Genomic DNA, 18,652 nt, shown 5'->3' on the forward strand with positions numbered 1-18,652 from the left:
CAGAGAAAGGAGGTATTATTATCACAGGTTTACAGGTGGGGAATGCACAGAGAGTTTAAGTAAATTATCTAAGGTCACATATGAAGTCGGTGACACTATGGACTCCTGAGTCCCAGTCCAGTGCCTTGACCATAAGACTTCTTGTTTCCAGATCATAGACAACCAGAATCTCAAAATATAACTGTTCTCATGAGTGCTCTACAATCCAGTCTGTCAAACAGCTTGCAAGATTTTGTTGCCTTCCTGTTTGAACTATAAAACCTAGCTTTATCCTGACCCAGATCCAAACACCACCTCCCTGATTCATAACTAGATACTGATCATTGTGAACCAAGGAGGTCTTCAACTAAGAAAATCAGTGGTATGCTTACAAATGTCCTCACATCAGATATTAGAATTTTAAATCAATTATCAATCTTCCTTTTCTTCATTTACTGAGGTTTCTGTATAAATACTTTTCGAACAAGTTATCTATATAAATTTACCAGAATTTGTACTTTGTTTGTGAGCCAGATTTTCAAACAGTTAAAGGTACAGTTGTACATCTGTGTTGTGAGAATGCATGTAATATGCATGTGGAATCACTCAGGGCCGACTCCAGGTTTTTTTCCGCCCCAAGTGGCAAAGAAAAAAATAACAAAAAACCCCGTGATTGGCAGCACTTTGATGGCAGCTCTACCACTGCTTCATTCTTCAGTGGCAATTCGGCGGTCCCTTCCCATTGGCCACCCCAAGCACCTGCTTCCTGTGCTGGTGCCTGGAGCCGGCTCTGGAATCACTGCAACTGCACACAAAAATTACCAGATTGCTTTGAAAATGCAGACACTTATCCAGTTTGCACAGTCAGTTTGTTTCTGTTTTTAAGAAGTACGCTGATTACGTGCACAAATTAGAGATGCATTTGCAACGCTAAAGTGTCTGAAAATTTAGCTCTGCATGGTACATTGTTCACTTTCTGAAAGGGATGTAAAAAAATTCTGTAAGTAGTTTTTTCATAACCTTGACTTCTGCATATAAACTAAGGAAAATAAATACAAGAATTAAACAAAAGCAAATATGGAAAATTGCAACATCTTATTTACAAAAGACCCCTGCAGCAAGAAGTAAAAAGTTCCTCAGAAATGCACTAAATTGGGGCTAGCAACAGACAAAGAGTAAAATTTACAAAAGCACATAGGTGCCCAAGTGACATTTAAAAAATGACTTTGGCGTAAGGCTCCTGAATCGCTTAAATGCTTTGAAAATGTTATCCAAAATTCTAAAGTATGAGGCTGAAATAAGGGAATCCTTTATCATAATTGGACTATAAAGCTGATTTAGACTAACAGCTAAAATACAACCAGTTGTTCAGGTTCACCAGTATGTTCTTGGTGTCTGATCCTGCACACATTTAAATCTAGTAAAACTCCCATTGCCTTCAGTGGGGTAAGATTGGGGCTTTGTTTTATGGCGGCAAAGTGGCTGAAAGCAGGTAGAATGTGCCAGTGTATCAGGCTCACAACCCAAAGATATGAAGAAAATCTTTATATTCTTAAGTCTATTAGTAATTAATATGAACAATAAAAGCCTCGTCCAGGGGAGGAATTAAACTCTGTTTCCATAAACTGCATTTTTTTAGTGGTATGGAGGGAGAACCCTCCGTGACTTGCTCTGAACTGCTATTGCATGAAGTCTTCATTGTTTCTAAGAGGCGCTTCACATTTGCTGAAACACAAGATCAAAAGTGCATAGTGCTGAGAGCTCAGTTGACTTCCGGATTCTGCTAAGCCTGGTTGAGAGTCCATTCCTCTCCTGGCAGTTTTTTTTGATATTTAGAGCACCATAGCTGCCATAAACGACCATATGTTCAGCAATGTGTGTGCCAGGTTAAGGAAGAGAATTTCTTCTGCAGCTTACAGTAGCTGTTGTGGAACTGACCTGCAACACACCACTGCAGGGTAGGAGCAGAGTAGTGGCTGAGGGCTGCAACTGCTCTCCATAGGTGGGGCAGCAGAGCCATGTAATTCACAGAACTCCTGGCCATGCCTCTAGCCCACTCCCATCACACCTTTCCCTGTATGAAGTGCACTGCAGCAGGCCTCAGGACCTCGGCCCGCGCTGTTTCCTGCAGCCCCCATTGGCCTGGAGCGGTGAATCAGTGGGAGCCGCGATTGGCTGAACCTGCAGATGTGGCAGGTAAACAAACCGGCCCGGCCCGCCAGGGGCTTTCCCTGAACAAGCGGCAGCCCTAGGGTGAGAACCACAGCTGTAGTTCACAGCAGTGCATGGATTTTCCCGGTATTCTTCCCTTGCATCCTCCTCCCTTCAGCAGAGTCACAGTGCTATCCTGACATGAGTGTACCAGTCAAAACGTACAGTAACTCCTCACTTAACGTTGTAGTTATGTTCCTGAAAAATACGACTTTAAGTGAAACGATGTTAAGCCAATCCAATTTCCCCATAAGAATTAATGTAAATGGGGGGGTTAGGTTCCAGGACAAATTTTTTTGTGCCACACAGTACAGTACCATACTTGGGAGGTGCCCCCGCCTTACCCCACACAGACACAGCCCACTGGCAGTGGAGACAATGAATCAGGCAAGGAGGCTGAAGGTGCTGTAGGCTAGGAGAAGCACGTTGTGCAGCAGCAGCTGCAGCTTCTCCTACTCTTCAAGCACCAGGGGCGGGGGGCTCAACCCTTTGCCCGTCCATGCCACCCCTTCCCCCCAAGCCCCAACCCTTAACCCACCTCTTCTTCCCTCCCTCCCTGTCTTTCTTTACTCCACACGTTGTGTCCTCACTCCTCCCCCATCCCTCTTGCCCGAGGCAATCAGCTGGCTTGCAATGTTCAGGGGGCAGGAGGGAGTGGTGAGGAGAAAGGACTCGGCGTGCAGGCTCCCCCCTCTCTGCCACAGGCAGGAGGCAGGGGAATCAGCTGGCTTGCGGAGTTTGGGAGGCAGGGGAAGGGGGGGAAGCCTGCGCTCCGAGTCCTTGCTCCTGCCCCCTCCCCCCTGAACGCTGTAAGCCAGCTGATTGCTGGAGGGAGGAGGGAGAAGGTGCTGATCTGTGGGGTCTGCCAGTGGGCAGAAGGTGCTGTGGGGGGGGCATATGGGAACTGATAGGGGGGCTGCCAGCTGTGGACAAAGCATGCAGCCAAAAGACGTCTGCAATAGAGCAGGGATGTAAGATCGAAATGAAGTTAAGTGAGAGAACGTTACTGTAATACTTTATTGGGGGCCAACTCAGGCAAAACTCCTCGTGAAGTTTCTCTAATGTATATTTTTTCCATACTTCATTCTCTTTCCCTCCATCCCGTTCTTTCCCCTTCCTCTCTTTTTCAGTCTTGTTTGTGTCTCGCCTCCCCATCAGTCCTCGCTTTCATCTCTCTTCTCTTCTCCGTCAGTCCTTTCCTTTCTTCGCTCATCTGCATCAAAGCTGTTTCAAGGAGATTTAAATTATACCATGCTGCCCCAACTCAACCCCTGGTGCTGTACCCCTCACAGGTTTTTTCATCATCGGCAGCATTGGTTGTTCATCGAATGAGCACATTGCTTGGCTGCCCTCGCCACGTCCCCTTTGTTGCTAGGCGTACTGAATTGTAGGGCTGCACTGGTCCCCTATGGTCAGCCTGGGAGAGGGAACACTGCAGCTGGGTTTATGCTGGCAAAAATCTTCCAGCCCAAGTCCTGCAAGATTGAGTGATAGGCTGCAGAACCTGTACAGCATGAGAACCCATTCTCCTTACACAGAAAAAGGAAGTCTCCTACCCAATGTGCATCTGAATGTCTGTCTTTCCCTCAATCATGGCCTCCTAGACTGGATCTGGAGAAGCACCAACCCTATTACCTCAGCAGAAAGACATTTGTACAGCTTCCTTCCTGCCTCAGGGTAGCTGGATAGCATTTGATGCTGGGAGGAAATAAGACATAATATGATGCCGACAACTTTAAGTAACCAACTGTGTGGGTTTTTCTGTGAGGTAAGTGAGGAGTGATTTGAAATAACAACAATTTACCATTGAAATCGTATTTTAAAGTATGTTTGTTTAAAAGGTCAAAATGAAACAGCGTGCAGGGATATGGCTGAAGGAGAGGACAGAGTGGAGGGTAACCTAAATGCAGAGGATTCATGGCCACATGGAAGTCACAAGTAATGGATCTTCTCTCCTCAGAAAGGTAATACAAAGGCTTGGAATCACAGTTGGATTCTCAGTGCACTGCCGCACAGAGTTTTTATCTCGGGGTGATACAGAATTTCTAATCTATTCTGGAATTTCTCAGGGGACTTTAAAAAAGAGACAGACAGAGGCTTGCTCCTTTCTGTATCTCTGGAATAAAACTCAGCAGTCCCCTTGCAAAGCAAGCTGGGATAGCCGTAGAAGAGGTAGGTTGACTGGGCAGCATTTGCAGAATCCTCCCTCGGTATTTAGCTGTGCTATGCAATGTTCAAGATGTGTGTCTCTCCTCCTCCGTTTGACCCCACCTGTGTTTTACTTTGTCGGTGTCTGGTGCACGCACTGGTGTTATTTTCTGTATTACATCATATGTTTAAAAACACACAATATCTTTGTGTTTCTTCTTTTTTCTCTTCCCCTTTTGTTTCCCTTTGTTCCTCTTTTCTTTCCACTATCTCCTTATCTTGGTTTAACTTTTCCTCCCTCTTTTTCTGGTCTGTCCCACAATTTTATTTTTCTGCAGTATATTTTTTTCTGTACTTCATTCTCTCTCCCTCCATCCTGTTATTTCCCCTTCCTCTCTTTTTCAGGCTTGTTTACTATCTTGCCTCCCCATCAACCCTTGCTTTTCTCTCTTCTCTTCTCCATCAGTCCTTCTTTCTCTCTTGTTCACTCATCCGCATCATTTATACCACTCCCCTCACCCCTGCCTTATGACTCAGACTCTATTTCTTACTCCCTGTTCACACGGTGCACTGTGCATCCCCCCTCAAATACACTGCTTTCTCCAGGTACACCTGGGGCAGGAGTTTGTTCTCCCCACAAATAAAGAGGGTGGAACATTTGGAAGCTCACACGTCTGTGAGACTACAATAAATATTCAAAGAAGGGATCACCTTGGATCCGTTTCTGGTTGTGTTGTTCTTAGTCGTTGTGTTTGCTATTTGTGCATTAGTAGTGCATAACGTTAGCTGGAGATTCTACAAGCTAAAGATCATGTTTTGTAACCACCTCTCATTACTCCAAGAATAGTTGCCTCTCATGGATACATGGGGCCAGAGTCTCCTTTCAGTTCCATCCTGGTTGACTTTGCTGCAGTTGCACCAGTGTAAAAGAGAGGCGTATCTAGTCCACAATTAGATAGCGTAGTGGGGTGGCGTTGGTAGCTGGACTCAATGGGTAGTGAAAAAACATCTTCAACCAGAAGTTGATTTTAAGAAAGATTTTAGTTTGGGAGTTATTGTTATTTATTGAGTGCTGGTAGTCTGTTTGGAGCTGCACGAATCACAGAACTTGTCTTCACTTGGATAAAAGGTGTTTCTTTTAACATATTAGCTAGGGCTGTCAAGCGATTAATAAATTAATTGTGATTAATTGTGCAAGATTAAAAAAACTAATGGCAATTGCGTGATTAATTGCACTGTTAATCGTAGAATACAATTTATTTAAATATTTTTGGATGTTTTCTACATTTTCAAGTATATTAATTTCATTTACAACACAGAATACAAAGTGTACAGTGCTCACTTTCTTATTACAAATATTTGCACTGTAAAAAACAAAAAAACCCAGTATATTTCAATTCACTTAATACAAGTACTGTAGTGCAAGCTCTTTATAGTGAAAGTTGAACTTACAAACATAGAATTATGTACAAGAAATAACTGCATTCAAAAATAAAACAATGTAAAACTTTAGAACCTACAAGTCCACTCAATCCTATTTCATGTTCAGCCAATCGCTCAGACAAACAAGTTTTGCTACAATTTGCAGGACGATAACTGCTGCCCACATCTTTGTTTACAATGTCACCTGAAAGTGGAACAAGCGTTCCGCAATGATGATAACATGGACTGTGTAGCCGGCATTGCAGATATTTCGTTCATGATGCGATATAAGAATTCATTTGTCTCTCTCAGCTTCAATCAGCGTCCAGAGCATGCATAGCCATGCATGATGACAGTTCTGAGCTTGATAACATCCAAAGCAGAGTGACAATGGCCAATGTTCATCTTTTCCATCAAAATCTAGTCAAGACAGCGAACCAGCACGAAGTTGAATTTTCTTTTTTGGTGATTCGGGTTCTAATAGTTTCCGCATCGGAGTGTTCTGCTCTTTCAAGTCATCTTGAACAGCATTCTCACCCTCGTCTCCCTCTCAGGATTTTGGCCAGGCATTCAGATTCTTAAACGCTTGGGTCCAGGTGCTGGTATCTATCTTAGAAATCTCACACTGGTACCAGTCTTTGCATTTTGTCAAATCTAACAAGTGAAACGTGTTCTTAAAATGAACATGCGCTGGGTCATCATCCGAGACTGCTATAACAGGAATATATGGCAGAATGCAGGTAAAACAGAACAGGAAGACATACAATTCTCCCCCAAGGAGTTCAGTCAAATTTAATTTATTCATTGTTTGTTAATGAGGCATCAATCAGCATGGAAGCATGTTCTCTGGAATGGTGGCCGAAGCATGAAGGGGCATATGAATGTTTACCATATCTGGCACATAAATACCTTGCAAGCCGGCTACAAAATGCCATGTGAACTCCTGTTCTCACTTTCAGGTGACACTGAGTAAATAGGGAGGAAGTCAGGATATCTCCTGTAAAAAAGCAAACTTGGTTTGTCTAGCAGTTGGCTGAATTAGAAGTAGGACTGAGTAGACTGTAGGCGCTAAAGTTTTACATTGTTGTTTTTGAGTGAAGTTATGTAACACAAAAAAATCTACATTTGAAGTTACACTTTGACGATAAAGAGATTGCACTACAGTACTTGTACGAGTGAATTGAAAAATACTATTTTTTTGTTTATCATTTTTACAGTGCAAATATTTGTAATAAAATAAATATAAAGTGAGAAGTGTATACTTGTATTCTGTGTTGTAATAGAAATCAATATATTTGAAAATGTAGAAAAACATCAAAATATTTAATAAATGTAAATTAATATTCGTTGTTTAACAGTGTGATTAATGGTGATTAAGTTTTTTTAATTGCATTTAATTTTTTTGAGTTAATCATGTGAGTTAACTGTGATTAATCACAGCCTAATATTAGCTAAAACATGTTAGCTTGTTTGTTAAAATTCTAGTGTAGACAAGGCAGTTTCAGTTGAGGGCCAGTCTACACTACTTCTTGCATCAATCTGACTTAACATCGCTAAAAGGGGTGTGAAAACGAATTCCTCCCCGCGAGCAATGCAAGTGACACCCGCCTAAGCCTGTCCACACTGCTCTATGTTAGCGGAGATGTTCTCACTGCGGCACAGAGCATCTTCATCAGGCATGCTACAGCAGTGCAGCTGAGCCAAGTTGTGCTTCTAGTGTAGACCTGACCTTGTTGGTTGAGATAAAACCCTATGAGGGAGCCTAGAGTCGATTTGCATTTAATATTTGCTATCACCTTGTCTACACAAGGGTTAACATGTGTTAGATAACATATGTTGAAAACAACATCTTTTCTCCTGTTGTGGACATAGCTATAGACCAGGGGTTGGCAACCTTTCAGAAGTGCTGTGCTGAGAATCTTCATTTATTCACTCTATTTAAGGTTCCGCATAGCCATAATACCATTTTAACATTTTTAGAAAGGCCTCTTTCTAAGTCTATAATATATAACTAAATTATTGTTGTATGTAAAGAAATAAGGCTTTTGAAAATGTTTAAGAAGCTTCATTTAAAATTAAATTAAAATTCAGAGCCCCCTGGACTGGTGGCCAGGACCCAGGCAGTGTGAGTGCCACTGAAAATCAGCTCGCGTGCTGCCTTCGGCACCCGTGCCATAGGTTGCCTACCCCTGCTATAGACAAAGAGAGAGAGCTCCTATGCCCAGTAATTTACAAGCTAAATTAGACCCATAGTACCTTCAGACTCAAAGTACCCTTGCACAGCTAAAAGACTGTCTAGTCTTAAAACAGAGCCCATCTCTGTCTCTGTACTCTGGTGCACCATGGTCACAGTTTTGCTCCTGGTGAAACCAAATACAAACCCACCATTGATTTAAATGGGAACAGTATTGAGCCCTGTTGCTTTGGTGCATTAGCACTGGGGGCATTACAAAAAAGCTTGTTTTAAGGAACGATTTGAATGATGAGAGGTCAATCCTTTAGCATGCACTTGAGCAGGATCGGTCCCCGCTGCTCAGTGCTAGGGGAATCAGTGCTGTTTTCTTGGTGTCTTTGTCCAAGGACTAGGCCACAGTATAGAGAAAGGATGGGAAAAGTAGACTGGGAAAAATAAGAACCTCTTTTGCCTGATACCTTCATCTTCTTTTAGAATCAATCTGGCAATTCCTGTGTTCCTATAGAAAAGGACTTGCCGGAAATCATGCAAGAACACTAATTACCTGCCCAGCGCTGAAAACACATTTGAGACTGATTCAGCACTGCATTACTGTAGTTTTAGATTGGAGCTATTCCTTCAGTTAATATGATGGAATTATCCTGGCAAAAAACTGGAGTAGTGAAGGGCTGCAGCCAGCTCAAGAAGGTAAGGTTCAGAGAAATGTGAATTCTTGGAGAGGGGGCTCATCGGAAACAAACCTTTAATTGTTTGGAGATACATGCTTCACTAATACCAACAATGGAGAAAGCAGAAAAACAAAGAATCTCTCACAGCTTGTACCAGTTAAGTGAACCCTATTTTATGTGTGTAAGAGTTGGCAGTTTCAGTCTGGCATGTGTCTGTGCATGTGCAGAAACATGCAGATGTGCATTTAATTACAGTTTCCATAGAAGAAAAACCATCTCTAAGGGCATGTCTGCACTGCTAATTAAGGTGTAATAGTCATACAACGGGGCCTGTTCCACTTGCATCCTCATTTGCAGCAGAGACATACCTACACTAGCTTTAGTCTAGATGTGATGGCATAGGTTTGAGCATGGGCTAGCCACCCCTGCTCAAGCCCGCAGGGGACTCTGGGTATGTACTCAGGTTGCTAGCCTATGCTGAAAGCCATGCCACCACAACTTTACTGCTGTGGTTACTCATGTTAGCTAAATGAAAGATAGTGTGGGTATGCCTACCTGTGTTACAGTCACACCTTAATTTGCAGTGTAGACATACCCTAAGAGCTTCTAAGAAATTGCACAGAAAAAAATGGCCATAGTCCTTTTTAACTATGTTTATAGTCACAGCCATTACAACTGGCTGGAATACTCTTGCTATCTCTTCACAGTGTTTGATCCCTGGGTGTTTATGGCAGAGCATTGTTGGAGGGCAGAGGGAAGCTCGGGTTATGAAATTGACTTTTGCAGATCCAGAGTTTTGCAGCTTTGTAAAATGCAGTGCAAGACGCAGCTATTCACTCTGGCTTTTGGAGTCAATGGTTGGAAAAATATTTCTCATCACACAGCGATGCCGTGCTGGTAATATTGGAGTTGATTTTATGTGCATTTTAGAGCATTATTGTTTTGTTTGTCATTAGGTAACTGTGCTGCTCTGACAACAATGGGCAAGAGACACGTTTCTAAATATATAAGAAAACCCATCTGTGCAGCTGGTAGAAAACATCTACAGTTCCCAAATTAGTGCTTCTGTTAGATTTATACTGCAGTATCCTGCCAGTTTTGAACCCTTCGGCATTCAAAAAATCACCACGGGATCATTAATCCCCTTTCATAATTTTCCAGGTTTCTAATAAGGTCACTTTAATACCTTCTCATTTCTAAAGACAAAGAACCCTCACTTTCATGTTTCCAAGTAGTGCACTCACTGAAAGCTAACGTCTTTGTAATCTCTTTTGCTACATGCTGTTTAGGGCAAGACTATGGCCAGGTCTACACTGCGACTTTAAATCGGTTTAATGGCCGATATACCGATTTAACGCTGTACCCGTTCACATGACGTCGTCATTAATATCGAGTTAAACGGCTCCTTAAATCGATTTCGGAACTCCTCCCAGACGAGAGGAGTAGCGCTAAATTCGATAGTGATAACTTGGATTAGGGTTCGTGTGCCGGAAATCGACATATTGGCCTCCTAGAGGTATCCCACAGTGCACCACTGACCGCTCTGGTCCGCAATCCGAACTCGGATGTGGAGTGCGCGTAAGCAGGGAAAAGCCCCGAGACCTTTAGAATGACATTCCTGCTTTCACGTGTCCAGCTCTGATCAGCACGGGTGGAGATGCAGTTCAAATGCAAAAGTAGCTCCTGCATTGACTTACGGGAGATACTAGATCTGATCGCTGTATGGTGAGACAAATCTGTTTTATCAGAGCTCCGTTAAAGACAGGAATGCCAAAGCGTTGAAAAATAAACTCCAGGATACAAGCAGTGCGTGACAACCGTAACGGAAGCCAGAGACTCAAACGGATGGTCATGGAGGGAGGAAGGAAGGAGGGGTTTAAGGAGGATACAGCTACCATTCTCCACAGCACTATTGCATTCTTGGCTGAGCGCCCAATGTCTGTAGCTTATACACGGTGTCTTGCATGGTTCACGGAACAGCTCAGTCAGTCCTCCCCTCCCCGACCGTGAAAGAAAAGTAAAATAATAATTCCTTGAGTACTGTAAATGTCCCCTCTGTGTACTGAATGCTGCTGGCAGACGCGATGCTGCTGCGGTGAAAGCAGAATGTTTTCTGCCCAATCACGCATGTGCTCTCACCCGCAGAAGTTCGGGAACTATGGGATAGCTGAGGAACAGCTACCCACAGTGCACCGCTCCTGAAATCGATGGTAGCTTTGGACCATGGACGCAAACAATCGATTTTGTGATCCCACTGTGGACGTGCTAAACCGATTTTATTAGATCTGTTTTGTAATATCGGATTAAGCTAATTCGAAATAATCGTGCAGTGTAGATGTACCCTATCTCTCTGGGGCATAGTGATGTACATGATCCACACAATTGATCTTGGTCTGATTTACAGTTTTTCTCTCAAACTGTAAATGATGGCATTATATTTTGGTGAAGTAATACTAATTCTGTGCGGTGGCCATCGCTTTTTTTACTTTTGTGGCTGTAAAAGCCTAATCGTTAGTAGTTTATCATAATCAAACTTAAAAAAGAAACCAAAAACTAAAGATTTCATTAGCTTCAGCCAATGTCTGTAAAATCCGCATGTGGCTGCATGGCAGTTCCAGATTTACGGCTTTGTTCATTCAGCAAGAAGTTTTATGGATGTAACGTTGTTCAGCTGGTTGAATGAGACTGATGCTAGAGCTATGATTATCATAGCCTTTCTCATTCCTTTTTACTACTGTGAAATTTATAAGGTGGCTTGCCTTTCACCTCCTGGAGCAGATGGTTTGAGCGTTGGCCTCCTAAACTTAGGGTTGTGAGTTCAATCCTTGAGGAGGCCATTTAGGGATCTGGGGCAAAAATCTATCTGGGGATTGATCCTGCTTTGAGCAGGGGGTTAGACTAGATGATCTCCTGAGATTCTATGAAAATGATTGAGTTTGTCTTTCAACCACCTGGCCTTATTATTTTTTACCTATTGCCCTACCTTTCAGAGTTTATACTCATGACACATGTCCACACATGACATCAATTTTTGTTTTGCGGTTTGAGCTCTTTATTCTTCTGCAAAAAGAAATGCACAGAGAGTGGTCATCAAGTAGAGATACAGTAAATATCAGATGACTGGGACAGGGGTTATATGAGGCAGAATTTTCTGCTGGCAGATTAAGGAACTGAAAATAAATCCAACCCAATTTTAATGGGTCATACAAGGAGTCCAGTGGAAGTCTGGTTGACTTCAGTGCGACTACTTGTGTGTAAAGTGACTTATGTGCCTGGTTTCAAGATTGGACTCTTAGGATATGGCTACACTGCAGTCAGGAGGTATGATTGCAGCATGTCTAGGCAGACCCAAGCTACCTTCGATCAAGCTAGCTTGTGAAAAATAGCAGTATAACCATGGTGGCACAGGCAGTGGAACAGGCTAGTGGTCTGAATACCATCCTGCCCGAATCCTGGGAATGCACCTCAGATGACTAGCCCATGCCTCCACTGCTGCTGCTGTAGCTACACCGCTGTTCTTAGCAAGCTAGCTCAACTTATGTCTGCACATGCTGCAGTCGTGCCTCCTGATTGCACTGTAGACACACCATTCGACTATAAGCTCTTCTGAGGAAAGCGCCTTCTATGTTCTGTGAAGCAGCTAGCACACTTGTAATCGCTGGCTAATTTATATATGGTGCAGGATTGTACCCCTCTCATTCCACATTTGTGCACTGCATAGATTGCATATAAATCAGCTGTTTGGAACTGCTTTGGGACCACTGAGGATGAAAATGTAATATTAAATTCTCATATTAATCTGTTTTTTAATTGAAGTGAAAAACATTAATGATAGTTATCACCCTCTTCCATTAATAGAAAACCAGCCATTTAAATAAATATCTAGTTTTCCATATGGTGTCTACATGGGCAAGACTTAAAAATGTTCTTACGTTTTTAAAGATTCAACATGTTGTTTTGAGAGCGACTTCCTAGACTTAAAACAGGCAGTACCCCTGGAATCCTGAATCTTTCAAACTGGTAGGATATTTAAGTGAACAAATACAGCTATTTTGTAATTACCACAAGAACCCCTTTAAAATATGCAATAATATTCAAGTAAACCAGCTTCTTTCCATTTACGACAAACACTGGAGAGCTATTGGTGTCTCCCACGTGTCAGAGGGGTAGCCGTGTTAGTCTGGATCTGTAAAAGCAACAAAGAATCCTGTGGCACCTTATAGACTAACAGACGTTTTGGAGCATGAGTATCTCCCACTCTCTCTTTGAGGAGAAATCCAGCCTCTTTTGGATACTTGAATGATGTCTTATTTAATTTTTTCCTTCAATAAAATGAAAGGCTCAAAGTCACTTGAAAGGCAGACGTTTGGTCTAATCTCCTAATATATTGTTAATTTTCCCACATGCCAAAAAGGAGAGAGAAATAGAGAAGGTCTGGTCCTTGTTAGTGAAATCAATTTGTTTAAGTTTAAGAATATTATGTCCTTCATAAAAATACCTCTTGTTTACACGTGAACTAATACCTTGTACAATATTTATAAAAGTGCTGCTGGTGCTTGAAAAGAGATAAGGAGAATACTGAAAACAGCTATGAAAACTATTGAATTTATTTAAAGTTAGAGAGTCCTGAATCAGAAAAGCAGAGTTCATTCTCCTTCACTCATCAAGAAAGGTCTCTTTTCCCATCTAACTTAAGAATGCTAGTGGCCAGTAGGAGACAAAACTCACAGCTCTCTACAATTACAAAGGATGCACGCAAATCACAACTCTCTAAATTTTCAGAAACAGGCTGGTAGTTCACAAATGGGAGAGAAAACCAGTTGCCCATGCCATCCCAGAATTTCTCAGAAATGAGTGCTGTCCTTAAACCATTTGCCCTCTCCATTAACCTGCTCAGTTTTGACCTCATAAAACTGGGAGTAGCTGAATCAAAGTTCACCTTTTAGCTGATGAACACCGTTACTTGTGAGATAGTAAAATTGAGTGTAAAACATCATTTCTCTGCCCTTTCTGGTTTTGGTCTGACTTGTTCAGCAAATGCATGCTGCATCCCAAACGCTGGCCGGAGCAACTCATGCCCACCTCTCATTTTAGGCTAGCCTTGCAAATGCTTCACGCTGCAGGCAATATATCCACTTGCCTGTCAAAAACATTACTCCCCACAGGTGAGTGGGTGAGGAACATTTTGCTCGGCTCTTTTTCTTGACTAGCATCATGAAAAATTGAGTTCAGACCAAAAAAATGTGAGGAGCATGTTGGAAGCGTAGCAGCTTGTTTGGAAACCCTGACTTTTCTCATTGCAGGAGATTTCACTATGATTTATCCTCTGGCATAACTGAAACTTCACAGCAAGTTTATAGTTTATGGCCCTGCCATATATTTATCTTTTGTTTAAAAAAAGAATAAAGTACAAAGCTGCAGAGGGAGATGCTGCTATACTGGGGAGTGTCTTGGTGCTTTGTGCTCCATCTGATTGCAGCCGGAGGAAGCAGTTTTTTGATATTCTGGATGAACCATTTGCTCAGCTGATTAATCAAAATGAAATCCCAAACATATTTGCTACATACCTTTCTTTCAGAACCTTTGGTCCTATGTACTGCCGTTAGTAATCCAGTTCCCTCTCTGCTTGTAAGTCAACACCTAAGGTTCAATCAGTGAATTAAAGATGTGAGTGATTTTACTTATACCCCAGACGTACTGGCAGGGGTGGTACCTCAAAAAGAGTGATTTTTCAGCCCCCTCCCTCTCAAACATCAACATTAAGAATGGAACTTCTGACTTCATCTTGTAGGTTCTGAAGTTTGTTGTACAGACACGTACTATGTTCAGACCATCTCCTTTGCATAGGTGCGATCTAGAAAACGTAGTGCAGCACAGCTGGAACAATGCCCCTTTTCTTTTTTCCATGGAAAATGTAACCTGGTGCTCCATTGGTCAGCTGCATTTCAGAAAGAAAAACAGTGGTCTTGATGACTTCTTCTATTTAGAAGATGTTTTGCCTTTACCGTTGGCAGCTAATAACAGCTGAAAGGAAAGGAATAAGAGGACTTCTGTCCTCTGGGTCACTAATAATCCACTTGAGCAGAATCATTTGCACAGAGATCTCAAGTAGCTTTACTGACTAATTAGTGAATTAAAGTTTACATCATCCCTGTGAGGCAGGTCAGTATCATAATCTCCCTTTTACAGCAGGGGAGGCACAAAGCGGTGACGTGACTTGTCCCAGGTCACACTTTGTGTGGGGAACAGTTGTGAATGGAACCCAGGCATATGATGCCCAATCCTTTGTTCTAGCCTGTTGACAGCCCTGGATCTTATTGTACATTAAATCCAACAGGACTGAGGCAACAGGAGTCCTGAATGCACCTTAATTTCTGGTTCTTCAGAAACTTTGGGGCTCCTCTGGGCAGACTTTCCTTGCTGCTTGTGTAATGAACTCTCTTCACAGTCTCCACAGACAGACTCTTGCTTTCCTTCCACTCTTGAGTTCTCATTCTTCCTTCCAAGTGATGGAACCCATTCCGGCAACTCTCATCTGCCTGAGTCATGCCACATCCTGGTGGTAACAAACACTGAACTGCTTCCCCCCCTTCTTCTTTGTAGGGTAATAATTCTTCATTGTTTGTGTTAAGAATATAAGCGTAATGCTCTCATCTAGGGGTTGGCAACCTTTCAGAAGCGGTGTGCTGAGTCTTCATTTATTCACTCTAATTTAAGGTTTCGCGTGCCAGTCATACATTTTAATGTTTTTAGAAAGTCTCTTTCTATTAAGTCTATAATATATAACTAAACTATTCTTGTATGTAAAGTAAATAAGATTTTTAAAATATTTACGAAGCTTCATTTACAATTAAATTAAAATGCAGAGCCCCCTGGAACAGTAGCCAGGTCCCGGGCAGTGCGAGTGCCACTGGAAATCAGCTTGCGTGCCACCTTTGGCATGCATGCCATCGGTTGCCTACCCCTGCTGTAGTCCTTGGGTCGAAGGCACAATGTAAGTGCAAAGAACTGCAAAGCACTAGTGTGTGTGTGTATGATTGTGCGTACACTGTTCCATAATGTGGGGCAGCCCCTGGAGAAAGAGAGAGAGAGTCCTGTGGCACCTTATAGATTAACAGAAGTATTGGAGCATAAGCTTTTGTGGGTGAATACCCACTTCTTCAGATGCATGTGAGTTGCTGACCAGATCCTACAGAATCCTGCAGAATAGCTGTGTCTTGTTTTGTTTAGGGCATGTAATCCATATTGTGTAATCCATATTAATGCTTGTAGTAGATACTTATATAAGAGGGATACTTGTTTAAGTAAATATACTCAGCATGAGTAAGGGTTGCATTATCTCTAGCACTTAATTAACCCTGTCCTCAGTATTTTGTGTGAAGAACTTCTATTGACTTAATTGTGCGGTCTGCGTCTGTCATGATAGCAACAGAGCCCAAAGAATTACCAACATCTTACCTAGTTTCCTGCATGCAGACTGCTCTGTTTTTTCACCCCTCAAAAAGGTAAATCAGTCACGTTCAGCAGCACACACATTGCAAGAGTGTGTAATTTGTCACTAAACCCAATGACTGCAACTACACATGTACAAAATCAAAGTACTCCACATCTCCCAGAGGTGGAAACAAGGAAGCAGAGCAATGTTAGCTACCGAACCAGATAGACCTTCAAACATGCTAAAAAGAACTAGTGAATAATTGTTCAAGAGTGGCGTGGGAGGAGTGTCGTGATTCAGCAAACATAGTGTCAGAAAGGATTTCAGTGCTTTTGGTGAGAGAGATATATGACATCCTCTAAGGTCTCTGGCTGTGGTGAGATGAAATCTGTCTCTTGCCAGCATAATGGTCAATAACTTGAAATAAGGCTTTTAAAGATTCCAGTAGGTTATGAAAGGGTTTTGCAACAAACCACCTCTTCCTTCTGCAGTAAGCTGCCAAAACAGAGAGCCCAGGAGGAATATAAATAAATAAGAAGAGGCACCACTAAGTTTATGATTCACTACAATTGAGTTTCAGTTTGGAAACATACCCAGGTAAAACATTTACATTATATTTTTAAAGAGGAACCACATCATATGTCCTTTTCTATTTCCTTTGTTTTTTTTTTTTTTCTTTTTCTTTTTTGCCCTTTGGCTTGACTTTTCTGATTTGAATCAAATCAGCATATGGCCAGCACATTACCCTGCCAAAACCAGCTGGTGCCTTCTCATAATTACCGGAGACCTCTGATGGCCTAAACAGTGATTTATGCTTGGAATTTCCCTTAGGAAATTAAATCATATATTTACCAAGTATCTCCCTACCACGCAGAGTTTCGTTATTTACAAGAAAATGGAAATTAACCCGAGGAGGACAAAGGTGTGATTTTGATCAATTAGGTCACTAAGAGCAAAACCTCCATTTGCTCTAAAACTTTTAAAGACTGACAGAATAAGACAACTCCTTCTCCCCCCATCATCCTCCCGATAAGCTTCACATTCTACCTCTGTATCCTTCCCTATGTAATCCCCAAGGAGATAACCTAGATTCCTGGGGCTCCGTCTGCTGGCAGCTCAGGGAGAGGCACACTGTCCCTGGCAGGGAGGGGGATAGACACCTGCCTCAGGTACCACAGTGAAGAATGGTAAATGCTTGGTTAGCTAGATTAGATACACAGCACATAAGACAGGGAGCTAGCTGGCTAGCTAGATATTATGTCCATATGCCATAGACAAATATTATTGATGTGATTTTCAGATGGTGGTCCGTTGCCCACTGGTGGTCCTTGGCAAACTGTCTGGTGACCTAGAGCTGACTCTCTACTTGTTTCCGGATGTTACACTGCATTAAAATTTTGGCTAAAAGTACATAAAGCGTGTTCCCAATACTACTCTTCCAAGAAATGTAAACAATTACAGTAGTTTCCACAAGGATGGGATAGGATAGTGAACCAGAGGAGAGATGTCCATGACACCAGTCTCTCTGTTATTATTAAGATGTGGTCTGAGAGAGAGCAAGAACCTCTCATAGAGCTAGATAAGTAGTGGCTGTGCCTTAATACAGTAGCTAGATAATGTATGTACACAGATGCTGTAGATATATATTTGTTTATTTCAGTTTCTACTGCTCTACATCAAGAGAGCATCCATCCAAGATTCTGGGCATCCTTGACAATTTTTTCTTAAAAAAACACTCCTTTAAGTATCCCCACTTTTAATATATGGAGATATACCTATCTCACAGAACTGGAAGGGACTTTGAGTCCAGCCCCCTGCCTTCACTAGCAGGACCAAGTACTGATTTTGCCCTAGAGCCTTAAGTGGCCTCCTCAAGGATTGAACTCACAACCCACCCTGGGTTTAGCAGGGCCATGCTCAAACCATTGAGCTATCCCTTTCCCATTATAGCTAGCTGACAATTTAAATGTAACAAAAAATGAATAACCCCCTCCAAACAGAATTTCCATCTGTAATAAATGAAAGGGGTGGGGCGGGCTCATCTTTATGAACACCCAGCCAGCCAGTTAACTGTAAAGTCCCCTTTGGTGGCTGTTCTCTGGTTGCTTTACCTGTAAAGGGTTAACAACGTTTCCCAGGTAAAGGAAAAGGTGTGGGCACTTGACCAAAAGAGCTAATGAGAGGCTTGAACTTTGTAAAATGGGGGAAAAAACCCTCCCTTTTTGTCTGTTATTCTCCAGAGAAGGAGACAGGAAGCAGCAATACTCTGAGCAGAAATGCTGTGTAAGGCTGGAACCAGGTATGAACATTCATCTTCAATACTTAGAATAAGTCATTGGAGAGGAAATCTTTAAATAGATGCGATCAGGTTTATTTCTTTGTTTTGGCTTGTGGATCTCCTCTGTGCTAACCCTAGATGCTTTTGTTTGCTTGTAACCTTTAAGCTGAACCCCCAAGAAAGCTATTTTGGGTGCTTAGTTTTTGGAATTGCCCTTTTAAAAACTAGCAAAAGCCTAAGTTCCAGATATATTTTCTTCCTTTTTGTTTTTAATAAAATTTACCTTTTTTACGAACAGAATTGGATTTTTGGTGTCC

Source organism: Chelonoidis abingdonii, chromosome 14, assembly GCF_003597395.2.
Source record: "Chelonoidis abingdonii isolate Lonesome George chromosome 14, CheloAbing_2.0, whole genome shotgun sequence".
Classification (NCBI taxonomy): Eukaryota; Metazoa; Chordata; order Testudines; family Testudinidae; genus Chelonoidis; species Chelonoidis abingdonii.